Below are 21,989 nucleotides of genomic sequence, written 5' to 3'. Positions count from 1 at the left end.
TTGTGAAAGGAAAAATGAATCACTGGTGGAATGAAAATCTATGATTTTGTCAAATAGAAGGAAAAGAAAGAACTCAATCTTTACTTGGATTGTAGAAAATAAGGTCAATTCAAACGATTTGAGATATGAATATGAAAGAGAGAAAACTCTGTGTTTCTTAGGTACCTTTTGTGGTCTCCCGATTCTTTACCTCTTCTTACTTGCCATGGTAGGTGACATTATTTTTCCCCAAGTCTCCCTTGTCTCTTACCCTAAATAGACTAAACATCTCTGCCCCATTAGTATTGGTTTTGACGATGTGACTGGCTTTGGCCAATAGAATGTAGGAAAAGGTGTCAAAGTGTGGGCTTAGAGTTTACAAAGTAAGAGGCATTCTGTGTTTCTTCTTTTTTTTTTTTTTTTTTTTTTTTTTTTTGAGATAGAGTCTTGCCTTGTCACCCAGGCTGGAGTGCAGTGGCGCGATCTCAGCTCACTGCAACCTCCGCCTCCCAGGTTCAAGTGATTCTCCTGCCTCAGCGTCCCAAGTAGCTGGAACTACAGGCCTGCGCCACCTTACCTGGCTCATTTTTATATTTTTAGTAGAGACAGGGTTTCACCATGTTGGCCAGGCCAGTCTCGAACTCCTGACCTCAGGTGATCCACCCTCGTCGGCCTCCCAAAGTGCTGGGATTACAGGCTTGAACCACCACGCCCAGCCACGTTTCTGATTGCTATGCTGGGATTACAGGCATGAGCCACCATGCCCGGCCATACTTCTGATTGCTATTCTGGTACCACTGTCATTGCCCATGAAAGAGCACGCCCCAGGTAGTACACAGGGAGTAAACTTAAACCCGATTTGCAGCCTGAAGCTGAGCTGTCTTGACTAACCCACAGACCTATGAGCAAAAATAAACAAGTAGGTAAATTTATATGACAAATACACTATTTAATTAATATTGTTGTAAACCAATGCAATTCTGAGATTATTTGTCACACAGCATTGATGCAGCAATAACTGACTAATACATATTAATTGACATTTTTTGATCTGCTCACAATCTGTGCATTAGCACCCTCCTCAAAAAGAGCTTGTTAATACTACCCAAAGAAACAATAGTGACTTCTGGGCCGGGCGCGGTGGCTCAAGCCTGTAATCCCAGCACTTTTGGGAGGCTGAGACGGGTGGATCACAAGGTCAGGAGATCGAGACCATCCTGGCTAATGCGGTGAAACCCCGTCTCTGCTAAAAAATACAAAAAACTAGCCGGGCGAGGTGGCGGGCGCCTGTAGTCCCAGCTACTCGGGAGGCTGAGGCAGGAGAATGGCCTGAACCCGGGAGGCGGAGCTTGCAGTGAGCTGACATCCGGCCACTGCACTCCAGCCTGGGCGACAGAGCGAGACTCTATCTCAAAAAAAAAAAGGAAACAATAGTGACTTCTTAAATCGTAATTAGCAGACTATTTGATAACCTGTTGTTGCATTTATAGTCATGCATAGCTTAATTATAAGAATACATTCTGGAAAATGCATCATTAGGCAGTTTTGTCAATGGAGTAAACATCACAGGGTATACTTCCACGAGCCTGGAAGGTATAGCCTACTACACACCTAAGCTACAGAGTATAGCCCATCACTCCTAGGCTGCGAACCTGTACAGCATATTACCATACTGAATACGGCAGGCAATTGTAACAGAGTGATAAGCATTTGTTTACCTAAACATAGAAAAGCTATAGTAAAAATACAATATAAAAGGTAAGTACCCAACAGGGTACTTACCATGAATGGAGGCTATAGCACTGGGTGAGTCAGTGAGTGAGTGCTGAGTGAATGTGAAGGCCTAGGACATTACTGTACACTGTAGACTTGATAAACACTGTACACTTGGGTTATACTACATTTATTTTTTAAAAAGTTACTTCTAGCTGCGCATGGTGACTCACACCTGTGAGCACTTTGGGAGGCTGAGGCGGGTGAATTTCTTGAGTCCCAGAGTTCGAGACCAGCCTGGCCAACATGGCAAAACCCCATCTCTCCAAAAAACACAACGATTAGCCAGTCATGGTGGTACATGCCTGTAATCCCAGCTGCTTGGAAGGCTGAGGCGGGGGATTGTTTGAGCCTGGGATGCAGAGGTTGCAGTGAGCTGAGATCACACCATTGCACTCCAGCTTGGGCAACAAAGTGAGACCTTGTCTCAAAAGAAAACAAATTATTTCTTCAATAACAAATTAATCATAGCTTACTGTAACTTTTTTACTTTATAAACTTATTTTTTAACTTTTTGACTTTTGTAATAACACCTAGCTTAAAACATAAACATATTGTACAGTTGTATAAAAATATCTCCTTATTCTATATATGCTTTCTATTTAAAAAAAAATTTTTTTTCTCTTTTTAAACTTTTGTGTTAAAAATTAAGGCACAAAGAAAAACATTAGCCTGGGCCTGCCCTGGGTCAGGATCATCACAATCACTGCCTTCCACCTCCACATCTTGTCCCACTGGAAGGTCTTTGGGGGCAATAACAGGCATGTGTTCATCTCTATGACATGGAGACCTGCCATCTCCTATGACAACAATACCTACTTCTGGAACATCTCTTGCAGCACCTACCTGAGGCTGTTTTACAGTTATTATTTTTTTAATACGTAGGAGTATACTCTAAAGTAACCATAAAAGTATAAGATGGTAAATATATAAACCAGTAACATTGTCTTTTACTATCATCATCAAGTACTCTGTACTGTACATAATTGCATGTGCTAGACTTTTATACGAGTGGCAGCAAAGTAGGTTTGTTAACAATAGCATCACCACAAACACGGGAGTAATGTGTTGCACTGCCATGGCTATGTATGACATCACTAGGCAATAGGAACTTTTCAGCCCCATTTTTTTCTCTTCTTCTTTTTGAGATGGAGTCTCAGCTCTGTTGCCCAAGCTGGAGTGCTTGGTGCAATCTTGGCTCACTCTACAACCTCTGCTTCCCAGATTCAAGCAATTGTCCCACCTCATCCTCCCAAGTAGTTGGGACAACAAGCATGCGCCACCATGCCCGACTAATTTTTGTATATTTTGTAGAGACAGGGTTTCACTGTTGTTGTCCAGGCTAGTCTCAAACTTCTGACCTCAAGTGATCCGCCCACCTCAGCCTCCCAAACTGCTGGGATTATAGGCTTGGCCACCATGCCTGGCCTTTTCAGCTCCATTATAATCTTACAGGACCACCGTCATATATGTGGTCCATCACTGACCGAAACGTCATACTGTGCATGACTGTAATTCTCACAACAGGAAATAAAGTCCAGAGAGGTAATACAACTTGTATAACATCACGCACTGACTAACAGCTAGGGCTGGGGCTTGAACTCAAGTCAAATTAATTAATAAGGCACCCCGCATGCATACAGAACTACAAAGACCGGTGATACAAATAGTCTAATAAAATTCAGGTGCTGAGATGTTGACAACAGATACGCTCTGGAGACAACTGCCAGTTGAAATGGAAAACAAGGAGAATCACATCAATGTGGTCAGAGAATGTCACTGGATTTTCACTGGTAGTCATTTCTTACATTCCTCTGTATTTGGGGAGGAATCTGACATGTCAATGTTATTTGAAAAGCAAACCTTTCATTTCCTAGGGAAATTCTTCCCCTGTGACATCGGGTACAGCTCTGTGGCCACATAAAATGTCGCAGTAAACAACTCAATATATATTTCAAACGTTAATTGTCTTCCCAGACCTTGGAATTTCTCACTGAGCTCATTCACAAGTTTTATTGAGGGCATAAAATTGATTGTGTTGACATACTCTTTAAAGTGCTGAATTCATCAAGGCCAAAGCAAGCCTGGATGACATTATGAAGAGTGAGTCCAAATTTTTTCATTGGAAGTTTTGTTCTACGCTTCTCTTTTTACATCACAACCCCAATTAAGCGGCTGGAAGGAAAAAAAAAATGCCACTGCTTTTTAAAGGAAATGCAATGATCCCTTTCCAGGCACATTCACATAGAACCATAATGAAGCCGCATTATCTATTCTAAAGAAGTCTGGGGCCCCAGCAACCGGACTAAATGGTGAGAGTCTGTGTTTGAAATGTCTCAGCGGGATGGTCCAGTGTCAGAGGGGTCCCTGGAGATCCTCAGATAAAAGGAGTTTGCTATGGGACTTTTTGATTTGTTTAAAGAGAAGTTCCTTGTGACATGATGTCTTCAACTGATAATTGTTCAACATTTTGCTTCTCAGAGGCTTTGCTTGCAACTCACATGTCAACATGCTTGGCGAAGAGAATATCTTAAAATATAAAAGATCCCAACACGGAGAGAAAGGCCCAGCCTCCTGTGAAGGCCTTAGCAAAGAAAACAGCGAGGTGAAAAAAAGAACAGGTTGCTTTTGGAATATATTTTAGATGTCGACAACAAATACCATGCAAGGGGTTATAAAAACACCAATAAAGAAATGAAGGACAGAGAGGTACCCATCCCCCAAGGCAATAATCAGAAGTCATCCAACAGTTTTACTCCCTCATTTACTCCAACCCAAATATTTACTAAGAACTCTGAAGCCAAACTGCCTGGGTTCAAATCCTGCCTCCTCCATTTACATGTAACACCACTTTGGGCAACTTAATTCTTCTCCGCCTCAGTTTCACATCTACAAAAATGACGATTATAATAATACTTTTATCATAGAATTGTTAGAAAGATAAAGGAAGTCGGTGAAGGTACAATGCTTAACTATATGCTGGGCACGGGCTTACAGTATATGAATTATTACAAGTATGCAAGTTTTCTTGTGGATCTTACATTTTAGTAATGGAAATGATCCACTAAATGTACATTTATGACCCAGTGTGAAAAGGCCTTGAGATGCCTATTTTATCCAAGGAAGAGTATTTTCCTGGATACTATGGCCATCTGCCCCACTCAGTAGAGAGAGGCAAACTCATGCAGACCCATAGATGATCATTCCATTTTGATTGTGTAGTAGTTATCTGTTGCTGTGTAGCAAATTACCCCAAAATGTAATGGTGTAAAAATACAAACACTATTTCTGTGGGTCTGAAACCTTGGGAGCAGCTTGGCTGGGTGCCTCTGGCTCAAGGTCAGTTAGGCAGTTGCAGTTGTCAGTGCCGAAATTTCGCTTGAGGACACAACTTAAGAGGATTCACTTTCAAAGTCACTCGGGTGGATCTGGGCAGGCGACAGGCCTCTGTTCCTGCCACATGGGTCTCTTCCCAGACCTGCCTCATCACATGGAGACCGGCTTCACCTGGAGTGAGTGATCTAAGAGGAAGTAAGACAGGGAATACCGAAGGTCATTACCACAGTCATTTTATGATGTAAACGTTGAAGTGACAGCTCATCAGCTCATCCCTTCTGCCTCTTTTTTTTTTTTTTTAAGATTGAGATTCACTCTTGTTGCCCAGGTTGGAGTGCAATGGCACGATCTTGACTCGCTGCAACATCTGCCTCCTGGGTTCAAGTGATTCTCCTGCCTCATCCTCCCGAGTAGCTGGGATCACAGGCACTCACCAATACACCCAGCTAATTTTTGTATTTTTAGTAGAGACGGGGTTTCACTATGTCGGCCAGGCTGCTTTCGAACTCCTGACCTCAGGTGATCCACTCGCCTCGGCCTCCCAAAGCGCTGGGATTATAGACGTGAGCCACCACACCCGGCCTTCTGCCACATTTCATTTGCAAGAAGTAAGCCAATAAATCCAGCCTACGCTCAAGGGGTAGGGATTCCATGGAGCATGAATATTGGGATGTAGGAATCCTTGAGGGGCTCTCTTACTATGTCTATTGTGGTCTGTTGGATCACTTCAGGCACTTTGGAAGAGATTTGACAAAAAAGGACAGAAAGAGAGGAAGTTAAAAATTCTACTGTCCATTGTTTTTATCACAAGCCACCAAGCTAACACCAAAAAGAGGGAGAGAAGCCAGTCAATCCATTCAAGTGTCTACTCAAATGCCATCTTTTCAAAGAAGCCTCCCTTAGACCACCTTATGAGTGTTTCCTCTCTTCCCATTGCCCATTATCTGATCTTGTTCTTGTTTTCATTCTTATATGACATAGCATTTATTTACTTGTTTACTATATTTTCCCACCCACTATATTGCAAACTTCACGAAGGCAGGGACCTTGTCCATCTCGAATCTTAGCACACAGCAGATATTTATCAAATGACTACAGGACTTTCTATATAAACAAGAGGCACATCTGGCGTACAGTCCCTAAAATGTGGTTGGAAAGACCAGGATAGAAACAGGAAACAGTAAGAAATAAGTATTTGCCACGATTTCTGTCTTTAATTGCAATCTGGTTAGAAGACTGAAGAAGCCAGAGAGCTCTCAGTGAAGAAAACAAAGCTGATCAGGGATTCGCACCGTGTTGTGGATTTGGTAAAGCAGAGAGATGAGCTCTATTTAAGGGAGGAAGAGTGTGAGTAGCAGGTGGATAGGTAAGGAGGGATCAGGTTCAAACTTAGAAAGCTAAGCAGGGCACATGCAACAAGCTGAAACCAATCCCAATTCCTTGCCAGTAGCCCGGCCAACTGATACACTGAGGCCATGTGTCTCCATGCACCACTCAAACAGCTGAGCAAAAGCATTGATATTGCCAGGCTTTTTCCAAGAGTCTCCAAAAATGTCCCTAAATGAGAAACACTGCATCTCTCACAAAACTAGATATGTGTCCCTTTAGAAGAATTTGCTGCCAACTTGTCTTTCCAGCATGAGTGAACATCTTTGAGGATCACCTAATTCTCTTTACTCTGATGTTGTGCTCACCCAGTAACCTGTTGAGGAGTGATTGACAGCCCAGAGATTTCTACAATGATCCAGCTTGAGCCAAGTGACCATCACTGAACCAGTCCCTTGGGGCCAGGGCAATGGTATTCCCTGATTGGCCAGCCAAGGACATGTGACTGCCCTGTTGCCATGGAGCGAGGTCAGTCACAGACACAACAAAGTCACATGATCTGGAAACTGAAGGAAGATGGTGCTCCCAATTAAAACTGGAATGACTTTGTCCAAAGATGATGAAGGATCCTGGGAAGATAAAAAACAGATGTTCACATAACATCCTGAACCACCTTAAGCAAATCACATCGCATTTCTAAGTACAATTGTCGGTATCACAGTCCCTTAAGAGGAATTTTCACACACTCAGACTGTGTGGAAGAACAGAGATTGTTTAAACTAGATGCCAGGGAGGGAACCTCGCGGTGTGTGAACCACCTACCAAACATGCCATAAAGAAAGATAAATAAGCCAAATGTGATGCCTCACACCTGTGATCCCAGCACTTTGGGAGACTGAGGCAGGCAGACCACTTGAGCCTAGGCATTCAAGACCAGCCTGGGCAACATAGTGAGACCCCATCTCTACAAATTACAAAAATTAGCCAGGCGTGATGGCACATGACTGTAGTCCCAGCTACTTAGGAGGCTGAGGTAGGAGAATCACTTGAGCCTGGGAGGTCAAGGCTGTAGTGAGTCATGATTTCTCCACTGCACTCCAACCTGGGCAACAGAGGAAGACCGTGTCTCAAAAAACAAGAAAGAAAGAAAAATAGTATATTTACTGTATCTCTCTCAAGAGTAGGCTTAGGGATATAGTAGGCACTCAATAGATGTTTGTTATAAATGGCAGAAATCCATGAGAAAGAGGGACCTCTTACAGATTAAAAGAGACTTAGAAGCATTTATGTGCTAAGGTACATAAGTCCTCATTTCTCCTGGATAAATAATTAGAAATGAGACGGCAGGATTATATGTAGGAATATGTATTAGTTTGCTATTGCTGCTGTAACAAATTACCAGAAACTTAATGGCTTAAAACAATAGAAATTTACTATGCTACAGTTGTAAAGGTCAGAACTTTGGAATTCATAGGAAGCACTTTTGGAAGCATAGGCAGACCTGTATTCCTTTTGAAAGCTCTAGGGAAGACTCATTCTCTTGTCTTTTCCAACTTCCAGAAGCCACCTGCATTCCTGGACTCATGGCCCCTTTTCCTTTTCAAAGTCAACAATGTAGCATCTTTACATTTCTTTCTCTGGCCCTCCTGCCATCCTCTTATATGAATATTTATAATTACATAGGACCACACAGATAATCCACATAATCTTCCCATCTCGAAATCTTTAACTTAATCACAACTGCAATGTCCTTTTTTTTTTTTTTTTTTTTTGAGACAGGGTCTCACTCTGTTGCCCAGGCTAGAGTGCAGTGGCACCATCTCGGCTCACGGCAACCTCCGCCTTCTGGGTTCAAGCGATTCCCTTGCCTCACCCTCCCAAGTAGCTGGGACTACAGGCACATGCCACCATGCCCAGCTAATTTTTGTATTTGTAGTAGAGACGGGGTTTCACCATGTTGGCCAGGCTGGTCTCGAACTCCTGACCTCAAGCAATCTGCCCGCCTCAGCCTTCCCAAGTGCTGGGATTACAGGTGTGAGCCATCATGCCCGGCTCCTTTTTCTATGTAATATATTCACAGGTTGCAGGGATTAGCACGTGCGCTTCTTTGGAAGGTGAGACATTATTCTGCCTACCACAGTGTTTAACTCTTTGAGAAACTGTCTAACTGTTCTCCAAAGTAGCTGTATCATTTTACATCCCCACCAGCAGTATGAGAGATCATGTATGAGAGATCCTCATCTTTCCAACATCTGGCATAGTCAGTCTTTTTTTTTTTTTCTTTGAGACAAGGTCTCACTCCATTACCCAGGCTAGAGTGCAGTGGCACAATCTCTGCTCACTGCAGCCTCGACCTCCCGAGCTCAAGTGATCCTCCCATCCCACCTCAGCCTCCCAAGTAGCTGGGACTACAGGCATGCACCACCATGCTGGTTTAATTTTGTTTGTTTGTTGTAGAGACAAGGTCTCACTGTGTTGCCCAGGTTCATCTCGAATTCCTGGGCTTAAACAATCCTCCCACCTCAGCCTCCCAAAGCGCTGGGGTTTGAGGCATGAACCACCATGCCCAACACAGCTTTTTTTATTGTAGCGATTTTAATACTGGTATCTTATTTCTGGTTTTATTTTGCATTTTCCCGAAGTAAAGATGCTAAGTATATTTTCATGTGCTTATTTGCCATCTGTATATCTTCTTTGTTGAAGTAGCTGTTTAAATCGTTTACCCATTTTTAATTAGGTTGTTCATTTTCTTCTCATTGAGTTTTGAGGGTTCTTTATATCTCTGGATATAAGTCTTTTGTTAGATCTATGCTTTGCAAAATTTTCTTCCAGTCTCAGGCTTATTTTTTTTTTTTCATTCTTCTAACAGCCTTACTTATAATAGCAAAAAACTGGGAATGATCCAAATATTCACCAACAGATGAACAGATAAATTGTGGTATATCCATTCAACAGAATGTTACTCAACCATACAAAGGAATAAGCTATCTACACCCAACAACATGGATTAATCTCAAACTAATTATGATTATAAAAGAAGGTCAGATAAAAATCAGTACCTGCTATACGATTCCATTTATATAAAATTCTAGAAAATATAAACTAATCTAAAATGACAGAAAGCAAATTACTGCTGGCATGGGGCTAGGGGGTAGGTGAAGTGAGGTGGGAAGAGGTGGGAAGGAGGAATTACAAAAGGCTACACAGAAACTTTTGGGGTGATGGAAATGTTCCTTATCTTGATCGTGTTGATGGTTTCGTGGTTATAAACATAGGGCAAAGCTTATCAAATTGTACACTTTAAATACTGTGTGCCAATTACACTTCAATAAACCTATTATTTAAAAAGAAGACTTAAGAGATTTACTGACTAAATGCAATGCCCAGATCTTATTTTGATCTGGGTTGAAAGAAATTAACAATCAAAGAACGTAAGTCAGGGAAATTTAGACACTGGTTGAATATTAATGATTTTAAGGAATTACTGTTAATTTTAAAATCAGGTCACCTTAAAATGTTTTAGTCCTTATCTCTCAGAGATGTGTATGGAAGTATTCACTGATAGAGTAATATGAGATCTGAGATTTCCTTTCAAAGAATCTATTCAGGGTGGTGAGTGGACATGAGACAAGATTGGCCACATGCTGATAATTGTCAGTACTGGGTGATGGGAACCTAGGGGGTCATTACACTATTCTCTCTAACTTTATGTATATCCCCAAACTTCCATCCTATAGAGTTGAAATGTTTAAATTTCTTTACAAAATGTTTGTTGGATGAATGATACAAGAAGGCATATTTTGACTCAATACATGATTGATGCTTTCTAAAAACAGCACCTTTCTGAAAGCAGAATGATCTGCCTTAGGATGCAGTCAGTTGGCTGGAGTTAAAAAAGGAAAGATTCAGATGCCAGAGGACCATTGATGAGGAATGATACACGAACAGTCGATGATCTATGGCCCGTGGGTCAAGTCTAGCCCTCCTCCTGCTAGCTAAGAATGTTTTCTTACATTTTTAAATAGCTGGAAAAAAATTGTTAAGAATATTTTCTGACAGGTAAAAACTATATGTAATTTCATTTCAGGGTTCATAAAGTTTAATTGGAACACAACCACATCCATTCATTTACCGATAGTCTCTGGCTGCTTTCATGTTAGAACAACAGAGTTGAGAAGGCGCCGGCAGACACTGTATGACCCACAGAGACCAAACTATGTACTTTCTGGCTCGTTACCAAAAAAGTCTGCTGATTTCTGATATAGGAGACCACCTTGACCCCTGAAGGTGTTTTCCTAAATAGACTCCACTCCAGAGAAAAAAAAAGTGAGTGGAAAAAGCCAGACATGAATGAGTCTAGCTTTCAGTTCTGTCTCTCTCAGTAATAGGAACCCCAAGGATGATGGGAAGATGTTACGCTCAATTCATCATGATGAACACGTGGTCATTTCTGGGAACAGAGTGAGCTGAGGGTGGGAAGTTGAGTTTACACTCCAGCCTCAGGATTCAGTATCTCCTTGTGGACATCGTTAGAGCCAGCAGATACGTTTCAAGAGCAAAGTGCAACTCTTAACCCTCACCTCTGTCTGGACCACTTGTGTGTTTGCTCACTTGTTTATTACCTGTCTCCCCGACTAGAACAGAAACTCCATGTGGACAGGGACTTGGTCTGTCCTGTTCACTACCATCTTGCACGTCTGGAGCAGTGCCTTGCACATAGTAGGTTCTTCATCAATGCAGGCAGAGGGAATAAACCGGCTATGAAGGAAGCCTCATCAAATCAAGAATGAGTGAATGTCATGGCACTGAATCTCAGAGATAAAAATTAATTATTTTTCCTTGCACAAGGAGAACTATATTTACTCCCAATTGAGGCCTCTTCATATCTGTCTAAACACAGCACCTAGAAATCGTGCAATGTGAGTATTGAAGGAATTTTGCCTACCTAGATTTCTGTGCAAATCAGAAGTTCAGCTCCTGTTCTAGAAGGCAGCCAATGCTCAGAGTTCTGCCGCATAATATACACACACTTCTCTTCGTGACGAAGAGTAATGTGTACTGATTCACTGTGTGACCCTGGGCAAGTGACCTACCCTCTCTGTTCATATCTGTCAAAACAGGGGAGCTTCATGGGGTTCATGTGAAGATCAAATGAGATAGTATATGTGAGATGACTGAGAACAGTGTCTGTCACCAAAACAATCTGAATTTCTCCCCTGTTCTCAGTGATACAATCCTTCTCTACCTTCAGTATAAAAAAAGCTTTGGGCTCATATCAGTATTATTCACAATAGCTAAAATGTGGAAGCAAACAAAGTGTCCATCAACAGACACATGTATAAAAAAATGTGATCTATCCATACAATGGACTATGAATCAGTCATAAAAAGGAATGAAATTATGACACAGGCCACAGCATGTAGAAACCTTGAAAACATTATGCTAAGTGAAAGAAGCCAGATACAAAAGACCACAGATCACACAACTTTATTCATACGAAATATCTAGAATCGGCAAATTCATAGAGACAGAGAAAAGATGGGAGGTTACCAGGGGCTGAGGAGAGGAAAGAATGTGTGGAATGACTGCTTAACTAGTTCAGAGCTTCCGTTTGGGGTGGCAAAAATTTTGAAATTGATGGTGGTGATCAACGGGGTTGTATGACATTGTGAATATACTTAATGCCATTGACTTGTATATTTTTAAATGGTCGAAATGGCAAATTTTATGTTATATGTGTTTTGCTACAAGAAAAAAAAAAGGCTTTGGAGACTGAAGTGCTATGGAAGTATAAAATGCTGATTCAAGGAATTAAAGCCAGAATTCCTGGATTAGAATCCTAATTCTGCTAACTTTGTAACTTTGGGTAACCTTTGATCATCCTATGCCTCAATTTCGTCATCTGAAAAGGGGGAAGGAAGGAAACACACTTTTATCTCCCACCTGTTGTAAGCATTAAAAGAGTTCATTAATGTAAGCACTTAGAAGCATGCCTGCATATATAGTAAGTGCTCAGTAAATCCTCGCTCGTAGTAACAAGGCCACTACTGATAAGTGATTCTATCCACACATACTCTTAGAACAGGGTTTCTCAACGATTGACATTTGGGGCCAGATAACTCCCTGTTGTGGGGGACTGTCCTGTGCAATGCAGGACATTTAGCAGCATCCCTGGCCTCTACCCATTAGATGTCAGTAGCACACAATTTCTCCACAAAGTCGTGACAATCAAAAATGTCTCCAGATGTTCCGAAATCTCCCTTGAGAAGCAAAACTGCCCGTGCTTAAAAACCACTGTCTTATTGACACCATATTGCAAAATTGCAAGGGGCCTTAGCTATTACCTGCTTTCATGACTTCCACGTTCTTTTGACCATATTCCATGACTCATTACACATGTAAATAGTGTATGTTACATATTTATCATACATGTCATATGTATCAAAAGTTTACAACACTTACCCTTCCTATGCACTGCAGTGTATGCTGACATTTTCTTTTCTTTTCTTTTTTTTTTTTTTTTTTTTTTTTGAGATGGAGTCTTGCTCTGTTGCCCAGGCTGGAGTGCAGTGGTGCAATCTCCGCTCACTGCAACCTCCACCTCCTGGGTTCAAGCGATTCTCCTGCCTCAGTCTCCTGGGTAGCTGGGATTACAGGTACACACCACCACACCTGGCTAATTTTTTTGTTTTTTGGGAGAGACAGGATTTTGCCTGTCTCTAGGATCAGGATTTGGCCAGGTTGGTCTCAATCTCCTGACCTCAGTAAATCCACCCGTCTCACCTCCCAAAGTGCTGGGATTACAGGTATGAGCTACCGCGCCCGGCCTGCATCCTGATATCTTCTATTCCATTGCATTGCATTCTCTTTCTTTTCTAAAAACAGGGATACTAGTTATGACCCTTCAAATGGATTTCATGACCCATTTACAGGTCACAACCTACAGGTTGAAACATACTGATGCGGTCAACTTTATAAAGAAATGTTCAGGCATTTCAGACCAGCGCTCAGCCCCCAGCGCAGCCCAGCCTGCTCATGAACATTTCAGGCTGACCCTCACTGGCTCTCCAGCTTCCAACATGGGCTGGCACTCCGGGAAGCGGAGGGGAAACGGGGATTCCAAACCTCCAAATGGACATAGGTTTGAAATATTGAGGGGAAAAATGTAATTCCAAGGGATGGAATCAGCCCTGAATCGACTCCATATTAAAAAGCAATCTCCCTCTCCCTCTCATTCTGTTTGTTTTCGTTGTTGTTGTTGCTGTTGTTGTTTTTTAAGAGACAGAGTCTCACTCTGTCACCGTGCTGATGTGCAGCTACAATCTGCAGTATCATAGCTCAGTGTAACTTCGAACTCCTGGGCTCGAGTGATCCTCCTGCCTCAGCCTCCTGAGTAGCTGGGACTACTGCCATGCATTACCCTGTGTGGCTTGACTTTTTATTTTTTGTAGCGATGGAGTCTCCTTATGTTGCCCTGGTTGTTCTCAAACTCCTAGGCTCAGGCGATCTTCCCACCTCAGCCTCCCCAAGTAGCTGGGATTACTGGTGCGCCCCACTATGCCTGGTTAATTTTTAATTTGTAGAGAGAGGGTCTCGCTATGCTGCCCAGACAGATCTCGAACTTCTGGCCTTAGGTGATCCTTCTGCCTCAGCATCCCGAAATGTTGGGATTACAGATTACAGGCTACCACACCTGACCCTCATTCTGTCTTCATTCATAGCAAGCAGCAGGTTGAAAGGAGCTGTGCCTATTTTCCAGAGGCAGGACCCAGCCCTACCCCCAGGGACCTGCCTTTACTAGCCCCTCAGAAATTTTACACCCAGACACACCACCCAGAGATCAGTCAAATCTGGCCTTGAGTGGGGTTGGGAGTTGTTGGAAGACGAGCTTTTAGATGCAATCAACCAATCCATTCTTTATGATCTACTATTAAAGAAATGAGAGAGGGCAGCTACAAGGACCGAGGGCAGCTACAAGGACCTTTTCAAAGAGGAGAAATATTTCCTAGTTTAAAATTTAAAAGGCTGAATCATAAAATCCTTTCAAAAAAAACACTCTCTGTATAATGCTTTTTTCACCCCCAAAGTTACTCACCTGAGGATGATGGTGAATAATAACAGCTGACATTTCCTGCGTGCTTGCTACAGGCAAGGCTGTGTGCGAAATCCTTTATACGATTATTTCATCGTCATAATTACTTTAGGAGACAGCTGGTATTGTTACCAGCCCCGTTTTGTAGGTGGGGGATACTGAAACTCAGAGAGCCTAAATGATCAGCCTTCAACAGCATGACTTCAGAGTAACAGCACTGAGACTTAAACCCAATAGGGTTGCCAGACGTAGCAAGTAAAAATACAGGATGCCTCTGACATGGGACTTACACTAAAAAATTATCTGTTGTTTCTGTGAAATGCAACTTTAACTGAGCATATTTTACCGGGCAACCCTAAGCTCAAGTTGTTTGAATCCAGAGTCCTTGTTCTAAGCCAATTGGCTGGTGGTTCTCAATATGTGGTACCTGGACCATCAGCGTCACCATCACATGAGAAATTGCCACAAATGCAAGTTCTCAAGCTCTACCCTAAACTTTCTGAGTCAGAAACTCTGTGGTTGGGGCCCCACAATCTGGGTTTTTGTGTGTTTTGGTGTTTTTTTTTTTTTTTTAAGTTGGAATCTCTCTGTCTCCTAGGCTACAGTGCAGTGGAGTGACCTTGGCTCACTGCAACCTCCAGTTCCTGAGTTCAAGAGATTCTCCTACCTCAGCCTCCCAAGTAGCTGGGATTATATGTGCCCACCACCACGCCCAGCTAATTTTTTGATTTTCAGTAGAGACTGGGTTTCACCATGTTGGCCAGGCTGATCTCGAACTCCTGATCTCAAGTGATCTGCCTGCCTTGGCCTCCCAAAGTGCTGGAATTACAGGTGTGAGCCACCATGCCCGGCCCATCTGGGTTTTAAGAAACCTCCCAAGTGATTCCAATGCACGCTCAAGTTTGAGCATCACTGCAGAGTGCTCCCCTACCCACCACAGTATTCTAAGGGAAGTAGAGATGCAGGCAAGCTTAAAATTAGGCCCCCAAATCTGAGTCTTAAGGTTTTTCCATGACCTTTTATCTCTTTATCTTCTCTTTCACTCAGTAAAGTCCTGCATACATCAACCCCCAATTCTCCGTAAAACTCCTAACAATATACTTCACTAAAAGCACACCCAAGTGTCTGGCGCTTTCCCATGGACCTCCATTCATCCATCCATCCATCCATCCATCCATCCATCCATCCATCCATCCATTCCTGCAAACACTCAATCATTCTACACAACTTAATTAAGTGCCTATGATGGTTAATTTTATGTGTCAACTTGATCAGGCTGAGTGGTGCCCAGATAGCTGGTAAAACATTATTTCTGGATGTGTCTGTGACAGTGATTCTGGAAAAGATTAGCATTTGAATCAGTAGACTGAGCAAAGATGATTACTTTCACCAATGTGGGTGGGTAGTATCCAATCTGTTGAGAACAAAAAGACAGAAGAAGAATGAATTTGCTCTCTCTACTTGAGCTGGGGCATCTGTCTTCTTCTGCCCTCAGACATAAGCACCCCTCGTTCTTGGGACTTGAGACTCAGACTGGAACCACACCACTGGCTTTCCTGGTTCTTCGGCTTGAAGATGGTGTATCATGGGACTTCTCATCCCTCATAATCAGGTAAGCCAATCCTTACAATACATTTCTTCCTACATTTTCTTATATAAATTCCATTTCTTCTGTTTCTCTGAAGGGGAACAGCTAATACAGTCTCAATGGGGCAGGCACTGTGCTGAGTCCTAAGCACAGTTTACTTTGTATAAAAGCAGCTTATTTAAACGTATCTATTTCCTGCACCAAATTAAGATCCCCTGGGAGGATGGGGAAGAGGAGTCTTTAATGTCTTGAGTCCCTAGTTCTTAGCCAAGGCAAGCTTAAAATTGGGCCCCCAAACCAAGGATCATAAAATGTGTGACGGGATTGAATGGGAAAAAATTGAAAAGAATTCTCACACCTCTCGTTTTTAATTCAAAGTCCTTCGGGTCTGAGAATGCTGCCTGTCCTTCCTCTTCCCCAAATGAAAAACATAAAAACGGTCTCATTAATTCTCCTGGACATGTTTGCCAACTCAGTTGTCCCTCAGCCCTGATGCTAAGTGGGTTTCTCTGTTTGTAGTTAAGCAGGGAAGAGGGTTATTCAGGTTTCATGCCAAGAGTTCACCAGTTTTTCTTCCTGTCACTCAAAACAACCATCTTCGCTTGCCCACTGAATAAGGATAGAGAACTGGGATAGTGAAGAGATGTAATTGAAGATGGGATTTTTGCAGCTACAAGACACACACACGCATGCGTGCGCGCGCGCGCGCGCACACACACACACACACACACACACACACGTCGTTAGTCTTACAATTTGCCAAGGGCCAATCACAAGCCTTTGGTCAACAAAAAGATTCTAGGAAATGATGTCAAAATCCCTCTTATAAAGAAAACACATCTGTCAGGGCCCAGGGCTGTCAGACAAATTGGCAACGCAGAGAATGGAAGTTACCACCAACCAGGGTTGGAGCCAATGCTGTTGTTGAATAGGCTGGGGGGACAGGCATGAGGAGTGAGTACACTGTGAACATGGCCTCTAGCCTGGAGCACTCTTCACACACCCCACTTTGCAGAACTCAGTTTAAATGTCACTCCTCCCAACCAGGTCAGATCCTCAGCCTTAGCCCTCACACACTGCCACCCTCACAACAAAGTCTTAGTTGCACCGGGAATTGGTGCAGGCGTCTCCACTGGAATGTAAGTGCCATTAGGACAGAGAGCTTGTCCTACCTATTTGCTCATTGCTGCCTTCTGTGTTTCGAGTGCAGTGTGTGGCCCAGTAGATGCTCAATAATTATTTGTTGTAAATGACAATGGAATGAATCCCGGCCCCACACCTGCTAGAATTGTGACTTTGGGCAAATGACTCAATGTCTCTTTAACCCTCAGTTTCCTTATCAACACAATAGGGATAAAAACAGTACCTGCCTCTTATTAGGGCTGTTGTCTATTAGAATGAGATATGTGTGTAAAAGATAAACACAGGCCAGGCGCAGTGGCTCACACCTGTAATCCCAGCACTTTGGGAGGCCGAGGTGGGTGGATCACCTGAGGTCAGGAGTTCGAGACTGGCCTGGCCAACATAGCGAAAACCCATCTCTACTAAAAATACAAAAATTAGCTGGGTGTGGTGGCGTGCACCTGTAGTCCCAGTTACTTGGGAGGCTAAGGCAGGAGAATCGCTTAAACTTGGGAGGCGGAAGTTGCAGTGAGCCAAGATTGCGCCACTGCACTCTAGCCTGGGTGATAGAATGAGACTCCATCTCAAAAAGAAAAAAAAAAAAGATAAACACAGTGGCTTGGCACACAATAGACATTTGATAACAGTCAGTTGCTGTGACTATTAGCTGTATCTCTCACCCAGTGGGAAAAAGCAAGGTTATATAAAGGATGGTGGTCGGACACCGTGGCTCACGCCTGTAATCCCAGCACTTTGGGAGGCTGTAAGTGGGCGGACCACCTGAGGTCAGGAGTTCAAGACCAGACTGGTCAACATAGTGAAACACCATCTCTACTAAAAATACCAAAAAGAAAAAAGTAGCCAGGTATGTTGGCACGTGTCTGTAGTTTCAGCTACATGCCTCCCAGGAGGCGGAGGCATGAGAATCACTTGAACCCGGGAGGCGGAGGCTGCAGTGAGCTGAAATTGTGCCACTGCACTCCAGCCTGGAAGACAGAGGGAGACCTTGTCTCAATCAATCAATGAATGAATCAGTGGTTACCAGAGGCTGGGAAGGGTTATGTGTGGGGGTATGGTTAATGGGTCCCCCCCAAAAAAAGAATGAATAAAACCTACTATTTGATAGCATAACAGGGTGACTATAGACAATAATAACTTAATTGTACCTTTAAAAATAACTAGAAGAGTATAATTGGATTGTTTGTAACATGAAGGATCAATGCTTGAAGGGACGGATACCCCATTCTCCACCATGTGATTTTCACACATTGCATGCTTGTATCAAAACCTCTTGTGTACTCCATAAATATATACACCTATGCACCCACCAAATATAAAAATAATTTTTATAATGAAAAATAAGAATAAAAAGAAATTCCACGACAGAGAAAAAGCCAGGTTATACAGCAACTAGAACATCACCTGGGACATAGTGAGCGCTCAATAAACCTGCGTTAAATACACGTAGTACATTTTACATGCCTCCTTTCCGCTAATCCTAATAGTTGATGCTAAGTCATCAATCATCTTTTCTTCCCACTTCATAGAAGAAGCAGAGGCTCAGGGAGACTGAAACTTGCTCAAATCACCCAGGGATTTGAGAAGTGGCAGATCCAGAATTTGAGCCCATTTGTTTAAGTGTGGTGACACTAGACTGCCAACCCAAGCTCTCTGTCCTCTCTAAGCCTTGGTTTGCTTATCTGAAAACTAAAATAAAATAAACAAACACAACGAGAACCTTGGCCTTGTGGGTCTCAGAGACACCCCACAGAGCCACCATTCCCTGAGAACAGTGGGTGAAATTCTTCCAAATCCATTTGCCTTGAGCACACGCAGTTGGGAGAACTGTTTGCATTTTAAGTGTTCATTTTCACGGCATGATAATGTAGCCGGGCTCCATGAGGATTCCTCTCATGCCTTAAGACCAAATCAAGGCCAATGGGCTGAAAGAAGAGAGAGAAAAGAAAGTCTGATGGGCTCTATCTTTATTTTTAGGTGCAGCCATCTCTTGATTGAGACAAACAACCAGTCTCCCAGCCTGTTTCCTGGAGCAGCTTAACATCTCTTGGGGCTTTAATTTCCCACCACCTTTTTCCTAAGTACTCGACTTTTCCTTCACAGATGTTAGGTCTGTTCTTTGCACCTGTCAGCAGGCGTGATGCTCTCCTGATTCCCCCAGGTCTCTCTGCTTCATTACTCTTCTTTTCTCTGTTGCATCCCCCCCAACCAGTGCAAACTTGAAACGTAAATGTTTCCTATCCCAGAATGTAATTAAATCTCTTTAGCCTATATTTTGAAACAACACACATTTGGGGATGTGAGCATGGTAACCAGCTTAATGAGTCCTAGAGTTTGTGTGTCTATTTCTATTTGTGACTGACATTCCCATCCCGCTATCAAAATTAGTAGCCATCAGTCAAGCAGAAAGTTATTGTCAGTGAGTGTCAAACAAACCCCAACTCCAGGTGAGATTGAGGTTTTTCAATAATGAATGTCTGAGCAATTTAACTAATCGCTATATTCAGCCTTGCTGAGCTTTTTCTCCCCCTCATACATAAGCAAACAGAAATCTGGAAAGTTATGAGTCTGGTGCAAGCAAATTAATCTTTAGCTAGAAATTTAACCTGAGAAGAAATCCTATTTCTTTTAAACTATGTGCTTGTTTCTATTTATTTCAACCTGTGTCATGTACAGTTCTATGCCAGGAATTTAGACTGAAGCTGAAGTTGAAAAGAAAGCAGTTAAGGAAAAGAAAGAAACCCCCCATTTATCCTATTTGGCAATTTCTAAAATTATCACCCTTATTCTACTGTCCTAGAAAGTGCTTTTCTCACATTATAATATACCTGTTGGCCTCTGTCCATTTTACCACGTATATTTGCAGCAGACAAAAAGGTAAGGTTTCCCCTTAGATTGGAGAAAGCTATCATTTGGGGACTGCAGTGATTGAAGTTTGAATATTATAAAATGTTCAACCCAGCATGCACTGGGGCAGGTACTCTCATGGACAATGACAGGTTTTTGCTTATAATTTTACAAATACATCAGCCCTTTCCCTACAAGATTATGAACAGAAAGAAGTTCAAATGAATTGTCCAATAAGGCTGGGAAAACCAGCAGAAAAATATTCTCAGGATTATATGTAAAAAGGAGTATAATATAACAGAAGAACTGGCCCATGATCAGAATTCAAGACTTAATGTTTCTTAAAATATAAGAGAAGCACATGGATTGGGATGTATCACAGTGCAGAGATTTCAAACATGAGCTTTGGCACCAGGCAAACCTGAGCTGAGTCCAGACTCTGCCTTTCACTGGTTTTGTTGGAGCAAATTTCTTAACATTTTATGGCCCTTAGTTTTCACATCTGGGAAATGGGCGTAATCACTGTCGCTAACTAATAGAATTATTCAGATAATTTAATGAGATAATGCATGTAAAGTGCTTCACCCAGGTCCCAGCCCATAGAGCACTCCAATACATGTCACTATTATCAATGTTAATGTACAGGATAGTTCCACATGTCATTGTTGTCATGACTGTTTTGACTATATTTATTACTCTTAATGATATAGTTTGGTCTCTGGGATAAGGATTAAGAAGCCTCATAGCTTTATTAGAATATTGCCAAGACAGTCACTGCAGCAGGGCTATGAGAAAAAGCCTTTTGTTCTTTATTTTTAATATACAGACTCAGCCAAGAAGAAAAAGCCTTCTTCCCCCCCCCATAGAATAATAAACATAATTCTGTGAAATAGATATGAGATTGCAGAGGACTTTGAAAGGTATTTGTTCAACAGTAATTTTTAAATGACATATTGTTATTACAAAAATAATGGATTTTCCTCGTCTCCAAAAATTTAAAGAATGCTAAATGGCGTGCTCCACTCAGATCCCCTAAAATCCCTTTACATTTCTTCACATCTCTTCCTCAACAGTGGTAAGCTTTTGCTCCCAGTGGCCTGCACCTGTGACTTTGCCTAGGCGACCTGCCTTCAGGCTACTGGAGCAGCTGCATTCAGCTTGTCTGGGAGTTTATGTCCCTAACCCCAGGGTGGCCTTTAACCAATGACTGCTGAGTGAAGGAGTTTGAAAGCCCAGCTTCCTTGCCTTGGGTTAGAATAAACCTAAGGTGTAATTTACACTTAGAGTTTCTCTGTGGGATCAGGCTGAAGTTATCCTCTATGGCAGAGGTCCCCACCTTTGTGGCACCAGGGACCACGTTTGTGGAAGACAATTTTTCCACAGATGGTGAGGACATGGTTTTGGGATGATTCAAGTGCATTACATTTACTGTGCACTTTATTTCTATTATTATTACATTGTCATATATGATGAAATAATTGTACAACTCGCCATAATGTAGAATCAGTGGGAGCCCTGAGCTTGTTCATCCTTCACTAGAAAGTCCCATCTGGAGGTGATAGGAGGCAGTGACAGATCATCAGGCATTAGATTCTCATAAGGAGCTTGCAGCCTAGATCCCTCACATGCGCAGTTCACGGTAGACTTCTTGCTCCTATGAGAATCTAAAGCTGCCACTGATCCGACAGGAGGTGGAGTTCAAGCAGCAATGTGAGGAATGGGAAGTGGCTGTGAATACAGATGAAGCTTTACTCGTTCACCCGCCACTCATCTCCTGTTGTGCAGCCCAGCTCCTAACAGGCCATGGACAGGTACTGGTCCCATAGACCAGCTGGGGACCCCTGCTCTATGGGACTTGGCCTAAAATTGCATGCTGGCTTTGCTTCCTATCCTTTTCTGTCCTGTTTC

The sequence above is a fragment of the Macaca thibetana genome, chromosome 20 (genome assembly GCF_024542745.1).
Source record: "Macaca thibetana thibetana isolate TM-01 chromosome 20, ASM2454274v1, whole genome shotgun sequence".
Taxonomy (NCBI): domain Eukaryota; kingdom Metazoa; phylum Chordata; class Mammalia; order Primates; family Cercopithecidae; genus Macaca; species Macaca thibetana.
The sequence above is the reverse complement of the archived record's forward strand: the minus strand, read 5'-3'. Positions refer to the sequence as shown.